This window comes from Hypanus sabinus, chromosome 1 (genome assembly GCF_030144855.1).
Source record: "Hypanus sabinus isolate sHypSab1 chromosome 1, sHypSab1.hap1, whole genome shotgun sequence".
NCBI lineage: Eukaryota > Metazoa > Chordata > Chondrichthyes > Myliobatiformes > Dasyatidae > Hypanus > Hypanus sabinus.
The window spans coordinates 37011837-37039833 of NC_082706.1; the positions used below are offsets into that span (position 1 = coordinate 37011837).

Genomic DNA, 27997 nt, shown 5'->3' on the forward strand with positions numbered 1-27997 from the left:
TGGGAGGAAACCGGAGCACCCGGAGGAAACCCACATGGTCATGGGGAGAATGTACAATCTGCTTACTGATCGCGGTGAACCTCGTGATCTTACAGCTGGTTGTGTAAAGCGATTGTGCTGAAACCTATGCTGCCGTGCCGTCCTATCCAGTCTGGCCACCCTCTCCCTACAACTGAAGCCCTCCAGTCCTGGCAGCATACTCGTGAATCCTTCCTGCACTTTTTCTCCAGCTTAGAAGACGTTTTGCATGGTGACTCTTTTTTGGAAATTTGGGAATAAATTAACACCTCACAGGCCCGATTTTATTCTCACAAATCAATGAATATGTTGTTAAAAAAAATCCCTCCCTACTTGTACATAGTTTTCTCCTTTTGCCTGTTCTTATTTTCCTCTCTTTTCTGTAAGTGTGTACCTCAGATAAATATTATGTGGAGTTTTGTGGCTTATATGACTATATGATATATATGTAGAATATCTGAAATACATCTTATGGAAATGTTTATTTGATAATGAACTTCAATAAAAAATAAATTACAAAAAAAAAATTCCCAGGAATGGCGAAGAATGAGAATGGTTGATCTGGTTTGGGAGATCCCACGTGCAATAGTTTAGCAACTATCACTGTAATGTTCCCTAGTTCAGATTTACTATAAGCGTAGACATCTGTTAAAACAGCTGCCTGAAGAAACCAGTACCATCATTACTCAACACCTACTCAATATGGAAATGAGTCTTTCTCCAGTCGATGTCATTCCCTCACCCTTCAAATACCCCTTAAAGCAATCCTCAGTGTCCCTACAAAGCACCACTCCATGTCCAATACTCTTCTCCACAGCCTTTTGCCTTTTCATCTCCTGCTTTCTTGGTCATCCCTCCTCCCCACTCACTCTGCCCCTAATTTCTTGCAAGCACGATGAAAGGCCTGGAAGTCCAACTCCACTCCTCCCTTCACTGATGCTGTAAGGATATCTCCATCACCTTCACTCTAGCACCTCCCGCGTAGCGATCGCTTTACAGCGTCAGCTGTCTTTGATCAGGCCTCCATTCCCGTCGCTGTCTGTAAGGAGTCTGGACGCTCTCCCCGTGATCACATGGGTTTCTTCTGGTGCTCTGGTTCCCTCCCGTGTTACGTAGGGCTAGTGAGTTGTGGGCATGCTGTGTTGGTGCTGGAATCGCGACAGCACTTGTGGGCTGCCCCCATATCCTTGAACTGTGTTGGCTATTGACGTAAACTATGCATTTCACTGTATGTTTTCATATGCCTATGACAAATAAAGCTAATTTGTTTTTTATGAGCCACACTTGGACCTCCTTATATTTCTTATCTACTGAACATAGAACATAACAGGCCCTTCAACCCAAAAGGTTATACCTACCCTTTAACCTACTCAAGTATCAATCTGAACCTTTCTTTCCCACATAGCCCTGCATTTTTCTTTCATTAATGTGTTTCTGAAATGTCCTGAATGTATCTGACTTTCCTACCACCCAATAGGGCATTCCACACACCCACACTCCGGGTAAAAAGCCTGCCCCTGACAGCCAGTGCAGAATACCCCTGTGGTCTTTCCCCTCAACACTCTGCCTACTGCTGGGCGGGGGGTGGAGGGGTAATGACCTAGCAGGCAAAAGTCACAGGGGACGAACGTTCTGAGTTGCATATATTTTAATGTGGGAAGTATTGTAGGAAAGGTAAATGAGCTCAGGGCATGGATGTGACATGTGGAATTATGATATTGTCCCTCGATATTCCAGAGCTCTATTGTTTTAGATGTGATTGAGCGGTGGGGGGGCAGGGTGGATTAAGTCAAAGTGGAGGCAATGCTAGTGAGATGTTATGGATGGAACTGAGATACAAGAAAGGTATGTCCATGTTAATGGGGCTATACTATAAACCACCCATGGGATTTAGAAAACAAACTTATAGAGAGATTGCAGACTGTTGCAAGAAACACAAGTTTATTATAGTAGATGATTCTAACTTTCCACACATTGACTGGGACCCACATAGTAAAAGTACTAGATGGGATAAAATTTGTCAAATGTGTTCAGGAAGGTTTCCTAAATCATTGCATAGAAGTCCTAACGAGACAGTGTCCAATACTTGATCTGCTATTAGGGAATGAGACAGGGCAGGGGACAGAAGTTTGTGTATGGGAACACTTCACATCTAGTGAACATAATGCCATTAGTTTCAAGATAATTATGGAAAAGGATAGGTCTGGTCCTTGGGAGGAGATTCTAAATTGGAGAAAGGCTAACTTTGATGGTATCAGAAAGGATCTTGTAAATGTGGGTTGGGACAGGCTGTCTCCTGGCCACGGAGTAGCTGGTGAGCGGGAAGGCTCCAAGAAGTGAAATTTTGAGAGAATTTTGTCAGAATACAAGACAAGGATAACAGGCTTAGAGCACCTTGGTAGTCCAAATATACTGATGTCCTGGTTAAGGAAAAAAAAAGGAGGTGCATACTTAAGAAAAAAATCAGGAAGGCTAGAAGAAGACATGAGGTTGCTCGAGCAGACAAGGTGAAGATGAATCCAAAGGGATTCTACAGATATGTTAAGAGCAAAGGGATTACAAGGAACAAAATTAGTCCTCTGGAAGATCAGAGTGGTAATCTACAGATGGAACTGAAAGAGATTTTTCTCCATGTCTTACAATCTTATATACAAGCTGCAGATTCATTTTCTTCCTTGTAATTAAAGAAATGCAAAGAAATACAACAGAATTTTTTCATTCAAGTCGATTTATGAATTTCCAAGCCATGCACTATCAATTTTCACAGCAAGACACTCAGGGACATGGGGTAGTAATTTTTGCGATTAAATGTGAATGAACTGCTTGGCACCTCGTCTCCTGAGGAATGCTGTTTTGTTTAGCCGTATTTGTGTGCATGATTATTTTACTTACAGTAACAGACCTTTCTGGCCCAATGAACCCAAGCCATCAATTACACCCATGTGACCAATTAACCTACTAACCCGTACATCTTGGGAATGTGGGAGGAAGCCCGCGTGGTCATGGCGATAATGTATAAACTCCTTAAAAGCATCAATGTTCATGCCACCAGGTCGGAGCCTGCCCAGATGGAACATGAGGTGTTGTCCTCCAACCTGAGAGTGGCCTCACGAGGCAGTGGACTGAGAATGAAGATCGGAATTAAAGCGGGAAATCCAGCATTTTGTGAATGGAATGAAGGTGCTTAACAAAACACTCCCCCGATCTACATCAAGTCTGACCACAAAGGTCATATCAAGAGCACCAGTTACAGTAAATAGATATAAATTTAACTTTGTACCACGAAAACATGATACTTGATAAAAACATCTCTCACACACATACACAATACTGGTGCAACTCAGCATCTATGCAAGGGAATGAACAGTTGACACTACATCAGGAGTCGTTAGGGTCCTGACTCGAAACATCAGCCGTCCATTTCTACCAATAGATGTTGCCTGACCTGTTGAGTTCCTCCAGTAGTCTGCGTGTTACTCGATTTCCAGCATCTGGAAAATATCTTGCGTCTCTGAACCACATTGAGTAACGAAGGTCTGTCATGCACTCTGAGATTTCAGTCAAGTCACACACCTGCATGCGCTGGAAATTTATCAGCATTCACTGGGTCTGCTTCCCTAACCAGCATCCTTGACAGATGGAATACAATCCTCACCAGGGAATCAGAGGTCGCGAGGTTCACTAATTTTAAACTTCCTCCGCGTTATCATTTCAAAGGATCTGTACTGGGTCCAGCACGCAAGTGCCATTACAAAGCTTAAAGTAAATTCATTATCACTTTCTTGCAGGCATCGTCAATAAATCCGTATTAGAATAACAATAATTTAAAAAATCCAAAACACCAATTTGGGTGTTCAAGCAATGTCGGAAATTGTTGAGTAACTTGACAATAAGTAATTAACAACAGTTGTGAAATTTTTATTTCTAGTCACTAGAGAAAAACAAACCACATCAGGTCAGACATAACAGATGCCATAGCAACAACCTCAATGTCAGCAAGACCAAAGAGCGGGTCCATGAGCCAGTTGTCATCGGAAGATCAGAGGTGGAGAGCGTCAGCAACTTTAAATTCCTCTTTGGTTTTTTCTGGTGGATCTGTCTTAGGCTTTGTAAGGGCCATTACAAAAATAGCACAGTGGTGCCCCTCACTTCCTTAAAGGTTTGTGAAGATTCAGCATGACATTTCAAACTTCGACAAACTTCTACAGATGTATAGTGAAGAGTATATTGACTGGCTGCATCATAGCCTGGTATGGAAACACCAATGCCCTTGAATGGAAAATACTACAAAAAGTAGTGGATTTGGCCCAGTCCATCACAGGTAAAACCCTCACCACCTTTGAGCAAATCTAGATGAAATATTCCTCCCAGGAAAGCAGCATCCATCTTCAGGGGCCCTCACCACCCAGAACACACTCCCTTCTTGCCGCTTCCACCAGGCAGGTGGTACAGGAGCAAGAGAAAATCTGCAGATGCTGGAAATCCGAGCAATACACACAAAATGCTGGAGGAACTCAGCAGGCCAGGTGGCAACTAGGAAAAGAGTACAGTCGACAGGACAGTAGTGGTACAGGAGCCCCAGGACTCACATCACTCCTCAACCATTACGCTCCTGAACCAAAGGTCCCACAACATTTGGACCCACTTTACAAGGACCCTTCATCTCACCTTACTGAAAGTGAAAACCCTACACTTACGGGCCAGTAAACATATGATGAGTTCCCAGCAAATCCTACGTGCAAGAATTATCCATATTAGAAATGAACAAAGGATTATTCATCTTCTAAAGTATTTACTTTCTCGTAAAGGCCCAGTTAGTTTCTGAGTCATTTCCAAGAGAGATGCTATTCGTTCACTTGCTTTATAACGTAACCTAGGGCTCATGGTGCTTTAGATGTTAAATCAACATTTACAAATCTTGTGATTCTAATTCTTAACAAAACAGAGTATTATCTTAACATCCTTACACAATCTGATACATTCCAGCCACTACCCCCATCATTCACTAAGAAAAGATTCAGATTCAGTTTATTGTCATTTAGAAACCACAAATGCAATGCAGTTAAAAAATGAGACGACGTTCCCCCAGAATGATATCACAAAAGCATATGGTAAAACAGACTACACTAGAAAATCCACATAACGTTTGGCAATCCCCAATCCAGAGTCCAGAGAGGCTGCTGCGTATTAATATCGCACTACCATCTTAGCGCGTTCCCCGGAAAGGAGCTCCAAAACCAACAGACAAAACAAGACCTAAAACTAAAGCTACAAGACCTGCACAAAACTACATAGTTACAACATATAGTTACAACAGTGCAAACAATAGCATAATTGATAAAAAAAAAACAGACCATGGGCACAGTAAAAATAGTCCAAAGATGTTAAAGGACTATAAGTTCAAAAGAAATCACCACACAGTTTCCACAAGTCCCCAGGGTCCCGACAGACTCGCCATCCCACGCTGGCGGCAGAAGGGAATACCCCTGCTATGGACTTCCACGGCGCCACCCGACACAGCCTCGCAAATGCAGCACACAACAAAAGCTCTGTCGAACCCAGCCTTGCAGACACAGCACACACCAAAAGCGACCTGACCGCAGCGGACTCCGAGTCCGTTGAACCTCCGAGACTCTGACCATCTCCTCCGACACAGCTTCTCCAAGCACCATCCTCTGACGACCGTATTAAGACGGCCCCGCCAACGGTCATCGGCAACGTGACCCAGAGGACTGGGGGCCTGTTCTTCCCAGCAGAGACCCGGACCTCACAGCAGCAGCAGCAACGAAAAAGGTCTTCCTGGAGATTTCCAGATGTTCTTCTGTGCTCCCACTTTCATTTTCAATCAATTATGATTGCGCACGGCTCCCCACTTCACAAATAACAGATAATCAGCTCCGGAGTGGCTGCTGCAAGCTGCGTCGCACCGCCATCTTGGAAATATGTAAAGGGCTATTTTTTTCCTGATTAAGATCCAAGACCTTGGGAACTGAAAACCAGGAATAGGTCAAAGAGGAAAGAGGGTTATCACATTCAGTCTGGTCACCCCATTACAAGGATGCAAAGGCTTTAGAGAAGAGGCTCACCATATTGCTGTCTGGCTTAGAGGGCATACGCTATAAGGAGAGACTAGAAAAATTTGGGCTGCTTTCTCTGGAGTGGCAGAGGCAGAGGAGAAATTGAGAAGTTTATAAAATCATAAGCACAGTTGGGGTAGACAACCAGTATCTTACCCCCAGAGAAGTAGTTTAAGGTGAGAGGGAGGAAAGTTCAAAGGAGATATTCTAGGCACATAGAGAGTGGTGGATCATGCTGCCAGGAGTGGTGGTGGATGCAGATGTTAAGAGTAATTTTTGGGTTTAGGTCATTAACACTTAGTAAATGGCTTCAGATGCCAGTCTTCTTTTCCTCGACAATGCATTTCCTAAAAGCTGTGAGTATCGGAATACCTGTCCTGCGTGTGAGAAGGTTTGAGGTTTGCATGCAGTTTCAAAGACAGCATTATCTGTACTTTGTAAATATGGATTGTCCTTCATGTTTAGCACGTAAAATACCAAATAAGCGTATTGTGGATTCAGTTTGGACGATGGATTCCTGAATACCAGTCCAGATGCTGCTGCCGCCCGTGGGATGGGTGTAATCGGGAGCTGTGAAATTTGTACGTAGCTTCAAAGGAAAGCATTGTCGATACTTGCAGAATTGTCCTCCGTGTTCCGTAAATAAATATCGAGCCCCACGTTGGGCGGCAGCCCTTTCCACTGAAAGCGTCTGGGTACGATGATGCCTGAAGTACCTGGTTTTGTCAAATAAAGAAGCTGCTTTGTATCTACCAGTAACTCTCTCTCTCTCTCTCCGGTGATTTCATTCACAGCGCGACGTTTGATGTCAGGAGTGGGGTACCTTTGTGACTCATCATGTGGCCAGCGGTCCTAGCAGTCTACGTTGGTGAGTATTTTTCTAAAATAGCACTCACACTTGGAAACACGAGGAAATCTGCAGATGCTGGAAATTAAAGCCAGTAAAGACGACTCCTAGGTCAGAAAAAGATGTGGCACTGCCAGCGCTGGTGACCCGCGGATGTACGCGACAGTAATGTTAGGAGGACGGCAATGCGATATGTTAGTGGACACGGGGGCATTGGTATCGATAACTGACCTACCCTTGCCAACAACTGGACAGGCCGTTTATATCCGGGTGCAGGAGGGAAAACAGTGTAAGTGAAAAGAAGCGAGTTGCAAATACTCGAAATCAGGGAGTGCAGCTTCCAGTGTGTTTCTGGGTATGTCCAAATATCGAGGGCACGAACCTTGGAATAGACATCCTGACGGAAGCAGGGGCTGATATAAATTCGGGAAAGGGAGAAATAATATGGACAAGTCAGGGGCAGCAAATAGAATACAGAACCTGGCTAGCATAGTCATAGCTGCCCCGATCACCAGAGACTGGAGCCAGGGTGGTGTCCGTGGGTTACTCTGTCAGCAGTTCCCAGCAGTGTGGGCTAGACACAAGCAAGATTGTGGTCGAGTAAAGATAAACCCAGTTAGAGACGGATCTGTATAAAACCCAGAAGCAGGACCCTACAAAAACTGACACACTGACAGGGCAGAGCGAAGGAACGAAAACAACAGAGAGGTGAGAGCATGAAACCGAAGGGAAATGAGTGGGCAGGTGCTGATGCGTAGAAAGCAGCAGAGGAACAAGGGGCAATGGAAATTGCAAGCCGCAGGGAGAAACGAGGGAAGCCAGCTTAGTAAAATTATATGAAGATATCCGCTGCCGTTGTTTCATTTGTGCCCAGCAAAACCCTGGTAAGGGCAGAAAGCTACAGCTGGCAAATCAGCCCTGGCCGAGGGGACCCTGGGAAAACATCCAGATAGACTTCACAGGGCCCCTGCCGAAAAGCAGGGGGAAAAGCTACTGTCCAGTAATCATGGAGGCACTTCTCCCGGTGGGTAGAGCTTTCCCGACAAGGGACTGGACTGCCCACACCACTGCATGGATCCTAGTTCAGGAAATCCTCACAAGGTGCGGAACCCCAGTCCCCACGGATTCAGATCAGGGAGCACATTTCACGGGGAAAGTGATGAAGGAAATGTGCCGACTGCTGGGGATTCGACAACGGTTCCACGTACCCTCCCACCCCCAGAGTTCAGGAATGGTAGAAAGGATGAACCGAACAATCAAGAATGCGTTAGCCAAAGCTATAGCTGAGACAGGAAAGACACGGGTTGATGTTTTACCAGGAACCCTGATGAGATTGCGCGCAACCCCGAACTGCACGTTGGTTGCGAATTATTGATGGGGTGAGCAATGCGACTCCCCTATGGGGTAATTACGGGTTGTGGGGAGCCTGGGGCTTTGTATGACCTTTGTAACCAACTTAAAGTGTTAAAGGACCGAGCAAAACAACAGCAGCGAACCGCTGATCAGAGAGAGCCAGAGGGAAAGGAGATTGTCCTTCCACAGCCCGGCAACCAAGTCACAGGGAGGGAGCTGCCGGAAAGGCCGGGGTTTGCCCCCAGGTGGACAGGACCACAGACGGTACTCTTAACCAACGATATGTGTGTCTGTGTGCAGACTCAGCGAGGCAGCCAGTGGAAACACTGAACTCAGGTTAAAGCATACGACTCACCCTCTTGTTGCTCGTACAGACAGAGTGGGGGATCAAGTATACCCAGTAACCATGTAATTACAGGGAACTTAAAAGAGGAACACCAGCCGGCCATGCCAGACCTGACCACAGCTGATGAAAACATACCCGGAGGAAACGTAAAGGCAGAAGACACTGAGAACGTGTTGGAAAACCATGAATAGTCTGATAAAGTGTGATTATCATGGTACTCTGTAAGGAAGGCCAGTTGCTGAAGGTAGATGATTAGTTTTATAACATCGAATAGAAAAACACTGGAAAATAGATGGGGAGGGATTTTTAAGTTAAAGCAGGTTCCACAACTTCGATGGCAAACTGCACACGATGTCTAAAAGCAGTCACTCCCAGTCTGAGGAGCTGGCTCCTTTCAGCAGTGATCGACCAGACAGTTCGGAAGGGGCTGCCACTGGGGAGAGGTCTTTGCAAACATTGACGTAGAGACCACCCCGACGCCTTCCCGCACGTCGATGAGAGAGACTGTGGGAGCTCCTGGAAAGAGTTTCAGCAACCACAGAATGAGGGGCTGAAGACAAAAGAATGTGATTAAACTGCAATCAGTCTGCAGGGAAGGAGCCGACAGGCACACGAAAGACGTCGCATTTCTAAAGACTTGTTCAGGAACAGCCTCTCTGCTTAACATTTGGCAGGTAACAATTAGAGAATGCTAGGGTAGATATCGAGGCACACAAAAATTTTGGGGGGGTGGGGGAGGAGTTTTTGCTGCCCTATTTGAGTAGATCCATCTAGGCTGCCCTTTCCTGGTACGAATTTATTTTAGTCCAGAAGGGCCAAGAGAAGGGACTGTTGAGTAATGTTTGTGTTTAGGTCATTAACACTTAGTAAATGTCTTCAACCACCATTCTTCTGTTCCTTGACAATGCATTTCCTAAAAGCTGTCAATACTACAACACCGGTCCAGACACTGAATGTGAGAAGGTGTGAGGTTTGCGTGCGGTTTCAAAGACAGCATTATCTGTACTTTGTAAATATGGATTGTCCTTTAGCACGTAAAATACCAAATAAGTGTATTGTGTATTCAGTTTGGAATCCCCCACCGAGACAGTCTCCAAACTCTTTGGTTTTTTTTGGATTCCAGACCTAACCAATTCCCCTCCACCACCACTCTCCTCCGTCTAGCTAGCAGAATTAGTTCTTACTCTCAATACGTTTTCCAACACGTTCTCAGTGTCTTCTGCCTTTGTATTTCCTCCGGGTATGTTTTCATCAGCTGTGGTCAAGTTTGGCTCCTCCCACTTCCTCCAAACCAAGGGTGTAGCCATGGGCACCCGTATGGATCCCAGTTATGCCTGCCTTTTTGTTGGCTTTGTGGAACAGTCCAAGTTCCAAGGCTATACAGGTAACCGTCCCCCTCTTTTCCTTCGCTACATCGACGACTGCATTGGAGCTGCCTCTTGCACACGTGCTGAGCTCGTCAACTTCATTAACTTTCAACCTGCCCTCAAATTTACCTGGTTTATTTCTGACACCTCCCTCCCCTTTCTTGATCTTTCTGTCTCCATCTCTGGAGACGGCCTATCTACTGATATCTACTATAAGCCTACAGACTCTCACAGCTACCTGGACTATTCCTCTGCCCACACTGTCTCTTGCAAAAAGGCTGTCCCCTTCTCACAATTCCTCCATCTCTACCGCATCTGCTCTCAGGATGAGGCTTTTCATTCCAGGATGAAGGAGATGGCTTCCTTTTTTAAACAAAGGGGCTTCCCTTCTTCCACCATCAACTCTGCTCTCAAACGCATCGCTCCCATTTCCTGCACATCTGCCCTCACCTCATCCACCCGCCACCCCACTCAGGATAGGGTTCCCCTTGTCCTTACCTACCACCCCACCAGCCTCCAGGTCCAACATATAATTCTCCGTAACTTCCACCACCTCCTACGGATCCCACTACCAAACACATTTTCCCTCCCCCCCTCTTTCGGCTTTAAGCAGGGATCCTCCCTTGTCCTCTCATTCCCCCCCCCCAATCCCTTCCCACCGATCTCCCTCCTGGCACTTATCCTTGTAAACAGAACAAGCGCTACACCTGCCCTTACACTTCCTCCCTCTCCACCATTCAGGGCCCCAGACAGTCCTTCCAGGTGAGGCGACACTTCACCTGTGAGTCGGCTGGTGTGGCATACTGTGCCCGGTGCGGCCTTTTATATATTGGTGAGACCCGACGCAGACTGGGAGACCATTTCACTGAACACCTACACTCCGTCCACCAGAAAAAGCAGGATCTCCCAGTGGCCACACATTTTAATTCCACATCCCATTCCCATTCTGATATGGCTATCCATGGTCTCCTCTATTGTCAAAATGAATCCAAACTCAGGTTGGAGGAACAACACCTTATATACTGGCTGGGTAGCCTCCAACCTGATGGCATGAACATTGACTTCTCTAACTTCCGTTAATGCCCCTCCTCCACTTCTTGCCCCATCCCTGACATATTTAGTTGTTTGCCTGTTCTCCATCGCCCTCTGGTGCTTCCCCCCCTTTCTCCTGAGGCCTCCTGTCCCATAATCCTTTCCCTTCTCCAGCTCTGTATCACTTTCGCCAATCACCTTTCCAGCTCTTAGCTTCATCCCACCCCCTCCGGTCTTCTCCTATCATTTCGCATTTTCCCCTCCCCCCACTACTTTCAAATCTCTTACTATCTTTCCCTTCAGTTAGTCCTGACGAAGGGTCTCGGCCCAAAACATCGACAGTGCTTCTCCCTATCGATGCTGCCTGGCCTGCTGTGTTCCACCAGCATTTTGTGTGTATTGTTGTTTGAATTTCCAGCATCTGCAGATTTCCTCCCGTTTGTTCAGTTTGGAATGATGGATTCCTGAATACCAGTCCAGATGCTGCTGGCGCCAGGAGGCGTGAAGTTTGTACGTAGCTTCAAAGGAAAGCATTGTCGATACTTGTAAAATTGTCCTCCGTGTTCAGTAAATAAATATCGAGCCCCACGTTGGGCGGCAGCCCTTTCCACTGAAAACGTCTCGGTACCTGGTTTTGTCAAATAAAGAAGCTGCTTTGTATCTACCAGTAACTCTCTCTCTCTCTCTCCGGTGATTTCATTCATGCCGCGTATAAAATCAGAAGCATAGATATGGTAGACAGTCAGTATCCTATTTCCAGAGTAGAAGTTTAAGGTGAGAGGGAGGAAAGTTCAAAGGAGATATTCCAGGCACATAGAGAGTGGTGGAACGTGCTGTTGGGGTGGTGGTGGATGCAGATATGGCAGGTAATATTTAGTAGACAACCCCCCCCCCCCCAAGACCAGGTTGGCAAGTTGTGGGCATGCTATGTTGGCAGCAGAAACATGGCACACTTGCAGACTTCCTCCAGCACAAACCTCGGACAGTGTTGGTCATTGACGTAAATGATGGATTTTACTGTACACTTCCATGTACATGTGACAGGTAAAGCTATTCTAATACAATACGGGTCTTTCAGAGGTTCTCAGATAGACACACGAATAAGGACAGAAAGATATAGACAATGTGCAGACAGAAGCAATTGGACATCTTTTAGCTTAATTCCGCACAACATCACATTCTTGTACACTACTGTTCCACGCTCTAGGCTCTATGAAAGATAAATAAAACAACATCGGATAACACTAATCTTGGGTTACGGTCATTCTTAAAGAAGTATTTAATCTACTGAGTGCAGAGGGTAACTGGGTACAAAATTTAAATCCAACTCAACCACAGGCTCAGTCCAAAGCCCATTAGTGCACATACACTCAGTGGCCACTTTATTAGATACCTCCTGTACACCTGCTCATTACTGCAAATATCTAATCAGCCAATCGGGTGGCAGCAACTCTTCGCATAAAAGCACGCAGACATGGTCAGGAGGTTCAGTTGTTGTTCAAACCAAACATCAGAATGGGGAAGAGATGTGATCTGAGTGATTTTGACCGTGGAACCAGACAGGGTGATTTAAGCATCTCACAAACTACTGGACTCCTGAGATTTTCACAGAGAAACTGAAAGCACCCAGCCAGTGGCGGCCCGGTTGGCGAAGATGCCTTGCCAATGAGAGACGTCAGAGGAGAATGGCCAGACTGGTTCAAGCTGACAGGAAGGTGACAGTAACCCAAACAATGTGTTACAACAGCATCAGTTGTAACAGCATCCTGAATGCACAATACGTCAAACCCTGAAGTAGATGGGCTACAGCATCAGATGACCAGTACAGTGACCTCGTTATTAGGTACACAAGGTACATCATAAAGTGGTCACTGAGTGTATAACCACTGGATTTTCACATTAAGGTGATTCATATAGATGGTAACATGCCACCCAGGCCTAAAACTTTTCCCAACCACGACTCTAAAAACACTCAGCAGGTCAGAAAGTCCCCGGAGAGGGAATAAAAAGGTTAACTTTTCAGGTCAAAAACCCTTCACCAGAGCTGAACGAGAGAAAACACACTTTCAGGCTTTCACTCAAAAGCATTAATTCCTGCTTCACTCTCCTCTGCCAAACCTACTGAGCGATTCCAACATTTCTGATTTTCTTTCAGATTTTCAACAGTTGTGGTTTTCCTGATTTCCAACCCAAACCCCGGAGTCAGGTTTATTATCACTAACATGTGTTGTAAAATTCACTGTTCTGTGGCAGCGGTACAGAGGCAAGATATAAAAAGATTTTCATAAGTTACAACAAGGAATATAAAAGCTAAACAAGCAGTGGAAAAAGAGAACAGAATAGTGAGGTAGTGTCCGTGGACCGTTCATAAATATCATGGCAGAAGGGAAGAAGCTGATCCCAAAACATTAAATCTGTGTCTTCAGGCCCCTGTACCTCTTCCCTGAGGGTAGTGATGAGTAAAAAGCATGTTCTGGAAGGTGAGGGTCCCACACGATGGATGCTGCCTTCTTGAGGCTTTGCTTTTTGAAGGTGTCCTCGATGGTGGGGAGGCTAGTGCCCATGATGGAGGTGGCAAGCTTGCAAAAGCTCGGCAACCTTTTTCCGGTCCTGCGCGCTGGCACGTCCATACCAGACGGTGAATCAACCAGTCAGAATATTCTGCTAGGTACATCGGTATAAATTTGACGACGTACCAAATCGCCTGAAACTCCTAACGAAGTAGAGACGCTCATGTGCCTTTCGTGTGACTGCACCGATATGGAGGGCTCAGAAGATAATCAGAAGGTTCAGCTGAACACATCACAAAAAGCTGGGTCCTGTCAGGTTTGGAGCAAGTTTCCGAGCAATAACACATTGGTTCTGCCCAATAATAGATCAGACTGCGATTGAAGCCACACCATTAATACCAGTGACATGGGGTTAACTGGACAAGGGATCACTTTCAACGGGCAGATCACTCAGCGAGGATCGTTTATAATCAAATTCCGGAGGGAAGAGAGAACACATCACTTGACAAGGCCGTGGGGGCAAATTCAATAGTGACATTTCAGAGAGTGTTAAGTAAAAGATTCAGGAATTTTTTAAAAAATCTGGAGACTGGAAGCCCAGAAGCTTGTCCTGGAATTGGAGGATGAGCGTGTCTGTGTGCAGGTAGGTGGGAGAGAGGAAAGGGGCTTGGTTTGCCGTTGCTGCATTCGACGCTGTTCAGCACAGTGTTGTGGGCATGCCGAGTTGTGGCCAGAATGTGTGGTGACACGTGCGAGCTGCCCCCAGCACATCTTTAAGGTGTGTTGGATGTTAGCGCAAACCGTGCATCCCACTGTACGTTTCAACGTAAACGCAATATATAAACCTGATTCCGAATCTTGAGTCAGTGCTCCGATACTGTCCTGGACCCGCTGGCCGCTTGTTCCAACCACCGGAAGTTGGAACAGAGGGGACGGGACAGCGGGATTTCTGATAAACCACTGGATGGGATAAACAGTCAGAGGGAAATTCATAGACTCATCTCTCTGCATGTTTTTATGCACATGATAAATGACTCTGAATCTGGAAAATGTCAGGATAATACAAAACAGCTCCACTGAGCCATTACAACCACAGTGGGTCAAATTCCAAGCTTCAACAAGGAACTGGAACATTAAATCTTACTGCCAGATTACTCGAGGCGTGTGTCCGGTTTAAAACAACGTATATGACACCTCGTTTATAGTGCAGACGCCAAGGTTCACGGTGTTCGTTCAGTGGGTCGTCAGCTGAGCCAGTCTGATGTAGGCTGGGAACTCCACTCCGGAGCTGACTCAGCTGTGGGCAAAAGAATGTGGGCTACATTGCACTTGTTCCAAGGCTGAGGTGTTCAGATACCATGCAGAGACATATCATTGCTTCCCCAGTGATAGTCACACACTGCACTGTCCACATGGCCAGGATTCCACTGAGGCAAGACACAAATCTAATTACGCATCTAAACAAGCAGCAGATTTCACCAGCTCCAGCATGGAAATGTTGCAATCGTTTGGTCTGCATCAAGACTTACCGAACGACAGATCACTGCCAAGTCACGCACAAAACACACGGTAAACTCCAGATCCGGGTGTCAGGAGATGCGAGGGAAGGGCAGGTACACAGAGCTAAATCACCGAATACAACAAACCCAAAGAGCTAAACCCTCCACTACCTGCCCAGTTCCCTATTTGCTGTCCCCCAAGGCGAATAAAGACTCGTCACGTGTACGCCATAGTGAATTCTGGAATGCTGCAATGTGGGGGTTGTCTCTGTTCAATTCACCTCTTTCAGGTAACTCGTCTTTCAAATTTGTGTCTGAACTGTTCCACTGCAATGCAAGTTCACACACATCATTGATTCACTCCCCGCTGATGCTGCCTGACCTGTATTTCCAGCATTCCCTCTCAATTCAGTTTTCCACTCACTGCTCTCACTGTTCCTGTAACAAAGCCATTTCTTCTGTCTGTCTGCCACCCTCACTCACATCCCTGGGTTCATATCCCCTGCAGACAGATCAGCTGAGAGTTGTGACACTCATCACCATCTCGGACACCACCAATACAACTGCGGACAGGCTACGATGGCACCAGAACGTGTGGTGACACGTTCAGGACAACCTTTGGTATTGCAAATGACACATTTCACCGAGTGAGATGGGACTAGGTTGGAGCGTGAGGTTGAGAGGGGTAATAAATAAGCCATGATGGAATAGCAGAGCAGACTCGACGGGCTGAAAGGCTTCACTCTGTCCTCTGCATAATGATCTTACGTACATTTCAAAATGCACATGATAAATAAACTTCAGTCTTGAATTGCTACACCAGCTCTTCAACCTATCACAGACCATAAGACCATAAGATATAGGAGCAGAAGTAGGCCATTTGGCCCATCGAGCCTGCTCCGCCATTCAGTCATGGTTGATCTAATTCTTCCAGTCATCCCCACTCCCCTGCCTTCTCCCCATACCCTCTGATGCCCTGGCTAATCAAGAACCTATCCATCTCTGCCTTAAATGCACCCAATGACTTGGCCTCCACAGCTGCTCATGCCAACAAATTCCACAGATTTACCACCCTCTAACTAATTTCTCTACTTCTCTGTTCTAAATGGACGTCCTTCAATCCTGAAGTTTTGCCCTCTTGTCCTAGACTCCCCTACCATGGGAAATAACCTTGCCATATCTAATCTGCTCAGGCCTTTTAACATTCGGAATGTTTCTATGAGTTCCCCCCTCATTCTCCTCAACTCCAGGGAATACAGCCCAAGAGCTGCCAGACGTTCCTCATACTGTAATCCTTTCATTCCTGGAATCATTCTCGTGAATATTCTCTGAACCCTCTCCAATGTTAGTATACCCTTTCTAAAATAAGGAGACCAAAACTGCACACAATCCTGCATATGTGGCCTCACGAGTGCCTTATTTGAGTCACTTCAAATAATAACATTACTGATAGTGCACTTCTCATACAGCTGATGCACTTCAAAGTGTTTTGCAAAGGGATAAAAGAACAAATATGAAAATAAAAATATAAGAATAAACATGAAAACGAAGATGAAATGATGTTAGTTAAAAGCAAGGTTAAGTAAATTGGGTTTGAACTGGCATTTAAAAGGGGTCAATTGACTCTGTATCCCTAATAGTTTTAGGTAATGAATTCCACAGTTCGGGAGTTTCGTTCAAAAAAGCTAGCTTGCCAATTACCTTTTGTGGGAAATCTCCTCCTCTCTCCAAGTTAAGACTTGCTAGCTTTCTCAACTTACTAGCTCTAAATTACCACTGACCTGAAACATCAATGCTTGTTAGCGCTGTTTCCTCTCTGTCTGACCTTCTGAACAATACCAGTGTTTTATTTCTATTCAGTTACACAACATCGGCAGTTTTAAACACAAGAATTAACTCAGGTGGTCCAAATCCAGAGCAACACACACAAAATGCCGGAGGAACTCAGCAGGCCGGGCAGCGTCCATGGAGGAGAACAAACAGTTGGCAGAGCCTTCATTAGGACTGGAAAGGAAGTGGGCAGAAGCCAGAATAAGGCGAGGGGAGGGGATGGATACCAAATGGATGGTGATAGATTAATCCAGCCAAGAGGGAAGGCAGAACATTTTATGGCATCTGAATTAACATTGCTGAGGTCATCTGGGGTATTTTGCTTCGTCTCTGTAAGTGACAACCTCTCTACATCCTTAATCGGGTACGTGTACTCATACCGCACGTCACACACTGCCGCTTTCAAAATCAGCTTGTTAACTGGAATCTACTTCTGTATCCTCTGTTTTCCGAGGCTGGGCTTGTGTTGTGTTAGTCAGTACTGAACTCCACCGACAGTTTATTCAGGAGATTTGATGGGGATAAAATCATTGCCAATCATTTTATGATTTTTCCTGCGTGGATATTTTGCGGTTTGAATGACCTCCAGTTATTGCAGAGCTCGTAACTCAACAATAACAATGACCTAGCCCGGTGATTGCCCCACATTACTGTTCAATATTTTTCTAATTCTGCACAATTCCATTGCTTGTATGTGTACCTCGACAGTGCTCCCCAACTGCTGCTTGTTCCTCCAGCATTTCTCTGTCAGCTGACGAGTTCATATGGCGGAACGGAAATTTTGCATTGTACTCCCGTATCTTTCACCACCTCAGGTTGTCCCAAAATGCTTTACAGATGTTGGAATCTATGCAAAATGTGGAAATCAACATGTGCATATCTGGCGTCCAGAGTAAACAACAGATTTAGCAACCTAATTCAGCAACTTGGATGGAAACAATCTCGGTCTCAGTGGCCAGATGAGACTGGTTTAATGTTTTTATTAAAATAGCCAAGATTATTGTTTCTTCAGAGCCACTCATTTGAAGCAGTTACCCTCTCTTGAAACCACATTTTAATAATAAAGAGCTTCTTCAGAAAGCTGTCACTATCGATGCTGCCCTCGCCCTCCATTTCAAACATATCTGCCCTCAACAACAAACACAAAATGCTGGAGGAACTCAGCAGGACAGGCATCATCTATGGAAAAGAGTAAACAGTTGACATTTCAAACAAGAGACTCTTCCCGAGTCCTGATGAAGGGTCTCAGCCCGAAACATCGACTGTTTGTTTAGTCTTTTCCATAGGTGCTGCTCGGCCTGTTGAGTTCCTCCAGCATTTGTGTGTGTTGATTGGATTTTCTCAAATTTGGGATATCTGCCCTCATCCCACCCTTGTCATCAGCCACCACCTCACAATGCTCAGTGTACAACACAACGTTCTCCATAACCTCTGCCATTTCCGAAGGGGTCCTACTGCCCCAAGCATATCTTCCCCTTTCCTCTCCTCTCCACTTGTCATAGAGATTGCTTGCTGTGCAACTCCCTTATCCGCTCATTCCTTCCCACTGATCCCCCTCCCGGCACTTTTCCCTGAAAGTGGGACAAATACTATACCTCCTCCCTCGCCACCATTCAGGGTCCCAAACAGTCCTCTCAGGTGAGGCAACGCATCACCTGTAAGTCTGTCCAGGTTACCTACTATATACGGAGTTCCTGGTGCAGCTTCATCTGTGTCGCCGATACCAACAGATTGGGGCAACCACTTCATTCAGCACCTTCATCCTGTCCACTGCAAAAGGCAGAATCTACTGGTACTCACCTATATTGAGAGGACAAAGCTTGAACGTGCCCGTCAGAATAAAAGGTAAAGATAACAAGTGTAGGGACCCTAGGTTTTCAAAGATTTCAATTGAGGCCTTGGTTAACAAAAAGGAGGTCCATATCAAGTACAGGCACGTAGGAACAAATGAGGTGCTTATGTAGTTGAGAAAGGCAAGAGAACACTTAGGAGAGAAATCAAGAGGGCTAAAAGAAGGTATGAGGTTGTCCAACAGACAAGGTGAAGGAGAATCCTAAAGTTCTACAGATGAGTTAAGAGCAAAAGGATTGCCAGAGACAAAATCGGTCCTCTGGAAGATCAGAACGGTAATCCGTGTGTGGAGCCTAATAGATAGGGGAGATCTTAAATAAATGTTTTGCATCTGTAATTACTCAGGAAATGGGCACAGAGTCGATAGAAGCGAAGTCACGGACCCTGTACAGATTACAGAGGAGGAGGTGTTTGCTATCCTGAGGCAAACCAGAGTGGATGGGTTAATCCCCCGGGCCTGACAAGGTGTTCCCTCAGACTCTGCAGGAGGCGAGTGCAGATATTACAGGGGCCCTGGCAGGGAAATTTATATCAACCTTAGCCATAGAAGGATTAGAGGACAACCAATGTTGCTCAGCTGTTTAAGAAAGGCTCTAAACATAAATCAGGAAAGTATAGGCCAGTGAGTCTGACATCATTAGTGGCAAAGTTATTGGAAGACATTCTGAGGGACCAGATATACAAGTATTTGGATAGACATGGATTAAGGATAGTCAGCATGGCTTGGTGCATGGTAGGTCACATCTAACCAACCTTATAGAGTTTTTCTGAGGAAGTTACCAGAAAAGGGGATGAAGGTAAAGAAGCAGATGTTGTCTACATGGACTTCGCAAGACATTGAATTTTCCTACTCCACAGCCCTCAATTTTTCTAAGCACCACTTACCTATCTAACAGTCTTTTAAGAGACCCTATCATATCCACCTCCACTGCTGTCACTGGCAATGCATTCCACGCACCCACCGCTCTGTGTGAAAAACTGACCTCTGACATCCCCTCTGTACCTACTTCCAGGCACCTTAAAACTGTGCCCCCTCATATTAGCCATTTCAGCCCTGGGAAAAAGCCTCTGGCTATCCACACGATCAATGCCCCTCATCATCTTATACACCTCTATCATTCTCATCCTCCATCACTCCAAGGAGAAAAGGCCAAGTTCACCTAACCTATTCTCATAAGGCATGCTCCCCAATCCAGGCAACATCCTTGTAAATCTCCTCTGCACTCTCTCTGTGGTATCCACATCCTTCCTGTAGTGAGGTGGCTAGAACTGAACACAGTACTCTAAATGATGTCTAACTAAGATCTTGTAAAGCTGTATGGGCAACTTCCGGGAATGCCAGCAATGGAGAAAGACATCGCACTTTTAAAAGGGAAGTGAGGCAGCAAATGGGGGGAGCTGAGACTAACTAAGTTTCAAAGAGCTGAGACAGTTATGGATTAATCAGAACACAAATATCGAGTGTTTGAGGAGTATTCAAGGTTGGACAACCCAGTCTTCCCTCAAAAAACTGAAGGAAGGACTGAACTCAGCCCACCAGGAAGTTTTAGATTTCGGAACAGAGGTGGCTCGACCTACTTTGCAAAGCTGCTGTGGGCCAGTGAGATAGACAGAAGAAAGTGCAAGTGAAATCGTAATGTGGCTCTAGAGGGTGCAGCTGTTGTGACGTCACAGAAGGTTTGTTTTGTGTGCCAGCAACCAGGGCACCTAGCAAAGGACTGCCAGCCCAGGCATAAAATCAGTAAAGGGTTCCAGTGGGACCTAATCGGGAGATGGTTGGAGGCAGTGTCCAAGAGAGAGGAAAACCTGTGAACGGCACAGCGGACACACGATCTCTCACTCCATCAGCGCCCAGTCTGACCAACCTGACTGCTGATTAGATCAAAGAGCTGGTGGATACGGCTTCTAGGTCAGAAAAAGAGGTGGCGGCAGGCCCCACGGCCAGCGCTGGTGACCCGCGGATGTACACAACGGCATTGTTAGGGGGACGGCAATGCAATATGTTAGTGGACACGGGGGCATCGGTATCGATAACAGACCTACCGTTGCCAACAACTGGACAGGCCATTTATATTCGGGGTGTAGGTAGGGAAACAGTGAAAGCAGAAAGAAGCGAGTTGCAAATACTCGAATCAGGAGAGTGCAGCTGGGTATGTCCAAATAATGAGAGTATTATCCTTGGAATAGACATCCTAAGGGAAGCAGGGGCCATTATAGATTCGGGAATTGGACAAGTCGGGGGCAGCAAACCCATACAACCAGAGTACACACCTTAGCCAGTGCCTCCGGTCATCAGAGACTGCAGCCAAGATGCAGTCCATGCGTTACTTTGTCAGCAGCTCCCAGACACAAGCACGATTGCGGCTGAGTAAAGATAAACAGTTACAAAAGAGCAGAACCCCATCAGCAGTATCCTATAAACAGCGACAGCTGTTCACAAGAGAAGAACAATAGTTAGGGACCCTGGCGAGCACTGTCCTAAAGAGGGGGAGGCACTCGAGTGCCAAATGGAAACACAGCAGGAAGAAGATATCAGTGTGAAGGAAACACCTCGGTGGGGAAGCAGAGGACATTTTTAGAGATGGGTCTCAGAGGTACACAGACGGGAAGCCATGGTCTGGGTGGGCCGTGGTCAAGGATTAGCTTCAAGGCCACTGCCAGGAGATGTTCAGCTCAGGTGGCAGAAAAACTTCGGGGCGGTGCGTGGTTATCTGAGGGCACGGGCAACCTCAGCAAGAGCAGGTATTCAGCACGGGCACCCAATGCTGGAAACCACAAGCCTTCAGCAGATGTGACAGTAATTATAGCAAAGCTCACCAGAAAGGGGAGAGGAAGGAGCTGAAAGGAAATGAGTGGGCAGACGTTATGGCGAAGAAGTCAGCAGAGGAACAAGAGGCAAATGAAATCGCAAGTGCGCAGGAAGAAGTGACTGAAAGCAGTGAAAATATATGACGAGATGGAGGCAGAAGTGGAGGAGAAAGGGGAAAACAGATGGGAGCTGGACCCACAGAGATGGAGTAATGGTGGCTCTATCATGTGTTAGACAGATCCTACTGACGTTATATCATGGGGTGATGCATCAGGGGAGGCAGAACATGATCACAACCCTCCGGCAGGACTGGCTGTGGTCAGGGATGGGCGGGGATGTTGAGAAATTCTGTCGCTGTTGTAACATTTGTGCCCAGCAAAACCCTGGTAAGGGCATAAAAGTTGGCAAGCCAGGCACGGCCGAGGGGCCCCCGGGACTTCATCAAAAAGCAGGCGGAAAGCTACGGTCTGGTAATGATGGATCACTTCACTCAGTTTTTCCCAGCAAGGGACGGCACCGAATGGATTCCAGTCCAGGGAATCCTCCCAAGTTGGGGAACCCCAGCCCAGGAGGACTCGGATCAGGGAGCACATTTCAGGATCAGGGAAAGTGATGAAGGAAATGTACCAACAACAGTTCCATCCTCAGAGTTCAGGAATTGTAGAAAGGATGAACTGAACAATCAAGAATGCCTTAGCCAAAGCTGTAACTGGACAGGAAAGGAACGAGGTGGGTTGATGCATTACCAGGAATCCTGATGAGATTGTGCGCAACCCCAAACCACACGCTGGGTCTCCGCCCCGACGAATTATTGAAGGGGCAAGCAATGTGACTCCTTTATGGGGTAACTACAGGCTGTGGGGAGCCTGGGACTTACAGGGATAGAATGACACAGTATGTGAAAGGCCTTTGGATCCAATTTAAAGTGTTGAAGAACCTAGCAAAATAACAGCAGCATATTGCAGATCAGAGAGAAAGGAGTTAGATCTCCCACAGCCAAGTCAAGGGGAGGGTTCTGCCTGAAAGGGCAGGGTTTGCTCCCAGATGGATAGGGTCATTGATGGTAGTCCTAACGAGTGAATGTGTGTCAGTGTGCAGACTCGGCCAGGCAGCCGGGGCAACACTGGACTCAGCTTAAACTGTATGACTCAACTTCTTGTTGCCCCTACAGGCAGAGCGGGGGATCAAGTGTGCCCAAAAACCACGTAATTACAGACAGGAACACCAGAGCTGACCACGGTTGATGGAAACACACCCACAGCAAACACAAAGGCAGAAGACACCAAGAACATGACAGAAACGTGTGAGTAGCACGCTAAAGTGCGATGGTAACGGTACTCTGTACAGAAGCTGGTTGCTGAAGGTAGACGATTAGTTGAATAGCATAGAATATAAAAGATATCGGGGAAAATAGATGGGAAGAGATTTAATTTAAAGCAGAGACAGAAGGTTCCACAATTTCGAAGGCACGGCAGATTGAGAAAGATTGCACGGGCCCAGCCTGAATGCGGAGTAGATACTAATGAGCCAAGCCCTTCAGCAGTCGGGCCAGTGGTCGACTGGACAGTTTGGAAGGGGGTGCCACTGAGGAGAGGTCCTTGCAGACATTGAAATAAACACCCTTCCTGTACACTGATGAGAGAGCCTGCAAGCCGGATACTTTTACCATGCTGGTGCCCCTGGAAAGAGAGAGTTTTAGCTAGAGAATAAAGGAGCGAAGACAGGGAATATGATTAAGCTGCAATCAGCCAGCAGGGAAGGAGCCAACAGGAGTACAAACAGAGCTGCATTTCTGAAGCCTGTGGTTCAAATTTCTGGAACAATCTCTCTACTTGGCATTTTGTAGGTAGCCATTAGGGATGGCAGGGTAGACATAGATGGACGTAGAGTAATTGGGAGGATTCTGAAGCAGGGCATTTCTGCTGCCCTATTTGAGTGGCTCCTCCTTAAGGTTGCCCTTTCCTGGTACGGATTTATTTTGTCCAGGAGGGCCAAGAGGAGGGACTGCTAGGGAGTTTTTGGGTTTAGGATATGAAGTGAATATTGACTTCAGTGACCAACCTACAGACCTGAATATGCACTGAAGATTAAGTCTAAATTACAACTCTGAATAATGGGTAGACAGTGCTGATTTAAATTTGTTTCTCGTGTGTATTTGGGTCTCAGTAGTATGGGTACAAAGGAGGGAGGTGTGAAAGGGATGTGTAGTTCAAATGAAGCATTCTAAATATGGATTTGTTTGCATAGTCCTGAATTTTTCTGTGACCTTTAGCACATAAAATGTTGTGTAGGGCTGGCCCAGGCGGACCCTTCCACCAAAAGGGCCTCAATATGATGCCGGTTGTAATTTGTTTTGTCCGATAAAGAGGCTGCTTCATGTCTAGCAGTACTTCTCTCCAGTGACTTCATTCACGCAACAAGAGTTATGGGTGAAAGATGAAAAGTTTAAGGGGAACATGAGGGGAAACTTCTGCACTCAGTGGAATGAGCAGTCAGCACAAGTGATGAATGCAAACTCAATTTCAACATTTAATATTGAAATATAGATTGTTGGAAGAAAGAAATTTATGGTTGAATTCCATTAGAAAAAATTACTTATAATTTAAGAGATAAATATGAAACATTTCTGAAAAATTGGTGCCCTTATTTACAAAAGACAGGACTAAATATATAGGTGCTCTGAAGATGAAATAATTGGTTACTTGGGGAAAGAAATAAATATATATACGAACTCCACGGAGCATGTGGGGATCTTCCGATATCCAGGCATTCTTTCTTTTTTTTCTTTCTTTCTCTTTTTTTCTATAGGGAAGTTAGGGGGAGGGGTTAAGGGGAGGGGAGGGGGGAAGGGTTTTTCCCATACTTTACTCTGCAATCACTCAAAAACACAATAAAAAAAGTTTTCAAAAAAAAAAACAAAAACATTTAAGAGAAGTTTGGATAGGTACATGGATAGTGGAGGATGGAGGGCTATGGTCCCTGGATGGGGGGGGGGGGGGGGGGTGTGCAGGTCAAAGGGAGTCAGCAGTTTAAATCATTTCAGCACAGACTAGATGGGCCAAAGGGCCTGTTTCTGTGTTGTACTTTTATATCAATTCAACTTCCTATTTCCATTTTGACATATCCGTTCATGGCCTCCTCTGCTGTCATGATGAGGTCACAATGAGGCTGAAGGAACAACACCTCACATCCATCTGGGTAACTTCCAACTTGTGGCACAGACATCAACTTCTTTAACTGCCAGTGACTACTCTGTCCTCCCCCTTTTTCCATTGGGTCTGGTTCCCCTCCTCCTTCCCTTCCTTCTCTACTCAACTGTCCTCTTTATCAGATTTCCTCCTCCTCCTTTACCTCTTCCACCTATCCCCTCCCCTAAACTTCATCCCCCCCATCCTCCACCCACCTTCTCTGTCAACTGGCTTCACCAATCACCTGCCAGCCTGCCCTCACCACCCCCCCCCACCTTGTTATTCTGGCATCTTCCCCTTTCCTTTCCAGGCCTGATGAAGGTTTTTGGCCTGAAATGTTGGCTGCTTATTCCCCTCCACAGATGTCACATGACCTGCTGAGTCCCTCCGCGTTCTGTGTGTGTTGTTCAAGGTTTCCAACATCTGCAGGCCCTTTGAGGCTTGATTTTGTTGCTTATCCGTAGGCATCCATCCAGGGTAGGCAGGATAATGGTCAAGGCCTTGGAATGCTCCTCCTACAAGATGTGGGAAACCAAGGAACTTCACACTATCCTGGATGAGCACATCTGTGGGAAATGCAGGCAGCTGCAGTTCCTGACAGATGGGCTTCAGGAACCGGAGCAGGACCTGGAGGTACTTAGGATCATGCAGGCACTGTTACTGAAGTGGTGCAGGCTTCAGAGCCAGCAGGAAATTGTCGGTGCAGGCTTCTTGCTGAGAATGGAGCAGGTTACATTGAATTGCAAAGAGATCTTGATCAGTTAGGAAAAAAGGCTGAGGAACAGCAAATGAATTTCAATACTTATCAAGAGCAGATCTAATTAGGTTGAAAGTAAATACAATAACCTAAGAATGCTCTGATAATGGATGTTTACAGGAGAGAGTCGGACAATCTCCTTTTCCAATGGGATGAGATTTCTCATGTCCTCTATTATTTTATTTAGAGATACAGCTTGGAATAGGCCTTTCTGTGCCAACGAGCCTCACTGCCCACCTCCTACCCATTTCACACTAGCCTAATCACAGGACTTTTTCCAAAGACCAAACGTCTTTGGACTGTGGGAGGAGACCAGGGCACCTGGAGGAAATTCAAGTAGCCGTGGGGAGAGCGCGCAGACTCCTGACTGAGGGCAGCGGAATTGAACTCCGAACTCCACGACGCCCTGAGCTGCAAGCGCGTCACACTAACCAGAGGATTAACAGACTCCCACTAAAATATCGTGGACCCACCCCCCAAAACCTGCACAGACACTTGGAAACCTGAAGCTCGACTATTCTCCCTGTCCACTCTAGGAACTCACATGGTGCAACTTTTATATGCTTGAGCTTCCACCGATTTCTTGTATCTACAAATTCCTAAAATGTGTCGTGAATAAAGTTGATCGTTAGAGTTCAGAATTGTGTATGCCACATTAACCGCTTGCCCAGTCTGCCCCCACCCCCCATTTTCAGTAGCTTCTGCACCTACATTCCCAGCTCCCTCTACTCTTGCACCCCTTTTCGAGCAGGGTCCTTTGTTCTAAAATGGTCTCTACCACAATGCTTGTATACAATATGGAATCTCACCTCCCTGCAGCATTAAACTTCAGCCTCTGCGTATCTGCCCAAGCCACCAGCCAGTTTCTATCCTGCCGCCCTCTTCTCAGTTCACCACGAGGCCAAAGTTCATGTTGTCCACACTTTCAGATATTGTAGGTTGGACCCTCACGTACAGGCCGACATCACAATCCCTGTCCTAATGCTAATCTCTGGAGATTACCACAATCCTCTGTTCTCCATTATCTGACCAACTTAATGTCCCTTTGTGCGGCTAAACCTGTCATGTGGCACCTTATCAGAACCCCCTGGATGACATTATGTTCACCAGCTATTCATCTCACCAAAAAAAGCCGAATAAATTGAGTTAACACATTAAGCCGTTAGCAACCCCAGACTCTTATCTTAACTGGTCTACTTTCTTCCAAGTCCTGTCCCAAATCCATTATTTATCAAGGTTTCCCACCAGCGGCTGCGAGTTGCTGGGTTCATCCTTACTTCCTTTTGGAACACGGGGACGAGGGGAAGTGCGGCGGGGGGCATCATTTGTACCTTGGTCTTCTGAAACCATTCTGAGACGGTCAGTCACCCTGCAGGTGCCTCTTTCACTTCCCTGAAAGTCCTGTGTCTGATCTGCTTTAAGTTCAGCTAACTTGGGGTTGGTAGAGTAGCATAACACTAAGACAGAACCAGCAACCCAGATTCAGTTCCTGCCCCTGTCTGTAGGTCCTACCTGTGACCACGTGGGTATCCTCTAGGGTGCTCAGGGTTTCTTCCCACATTCCGAAGACGTATGGTTTAGAGGGGCACACTGGGTGGCGTGAGCTCGTTGGGCAGGAAAGGACTGTTACCACGCTCTACCTCTAAATATAACTAACTTTTCCGAGAACCTTCATGCTACTGACTGTAATGGTGCCTACCTCAGCCACAGCTTTGCAAGTTCCTGCTTTACAAATGAAGACTAAAGTACACAATTAGTACTTGCATAGTATCTACCATTTCCTGCTTTTGACCTTTCCAGTCCTTTCCAGTCCTGAAGAAGGGCCTTGGTGCAAAACACTGTTTATTCCCGTCTATAGATATTGCCAGACCTGCTGAGTTCATCCAGCATTTTGTGCTGTTCTGGTTCCTAGCATCTGCAGAATCTCCTGTTCATTATTTGTCCTTAATACACCACTGTCTCCAAATAGTTCCCTTTTACTGTTTTCATGCCTAACGAACCTTTCACGATTTACATTTAGATTGACAGTTAATCTTTTTCTCCTATGCTTTCTTTGCCTCTCCTGACCTTCACTTCTCTCTGACGTTCTTCCTGACAGTAGTGGGTCAGTTTCTACTAGAGCACCACTGAATGTGTATTTTTCTTTTACAAAACTATTATATTTACGTCACATATACACAAGGTACAGACTTTCAATATTTGCAAGACAGTAAGTATCCTCAGATTATAACGTGGTTTCTACCGTCTATAAAACAGTCAATACCCCGGGAGGGGGGGGTGCACCCCTCCCAGAAGTCCCCCACTATACCCATTGCAACCGCATGCTCCCTCTCCAAGGACAGTCGGGCACGAACGTATCCTCAGAAAAATGTCAGGCAGTCTCCGCCACCTAGACCCGTGAATGGCCATCTTGGCCAGGCCCAGGACCAAGCCCACCAGGGGCTCGCGCCCGTGGATGAGGGGCGCAGGGGTAAAGTGCAGCCAGAACCTCAGCAGCAGCCCCTTGAGAAACT

At 46.2% G+C, this 27997-nt stretch overlaps 1 protein-coding gene across 5 annotated transcripts in view; it reads right to left on the minus strand.

The window, feature by feature from the left end:
• The window catches only part of ikbkb (inhibitor of nuclear factor kappa B kinase subunit beta), a 146028-nt gene that overhangs the window by 95075 nt on the left and 22956 nt on the right, over positions 1–27997 (minus strand). The window contains exon 1 of one of the 5 annotated variants that reach the window (XM_059967695.1): positions 17580–17726. The exons of the other annotated variants lie outside the window; for them this stretch is intronic. The gene's annotated coding sequence lies outside the window, so the exon portion shown is untranslated. Of the gene's footprint in view, positions 1–17579; positions 17727–27997 lie in introns of those variants that run through there. 5 annotated transcript variants of the gene reach the window in all.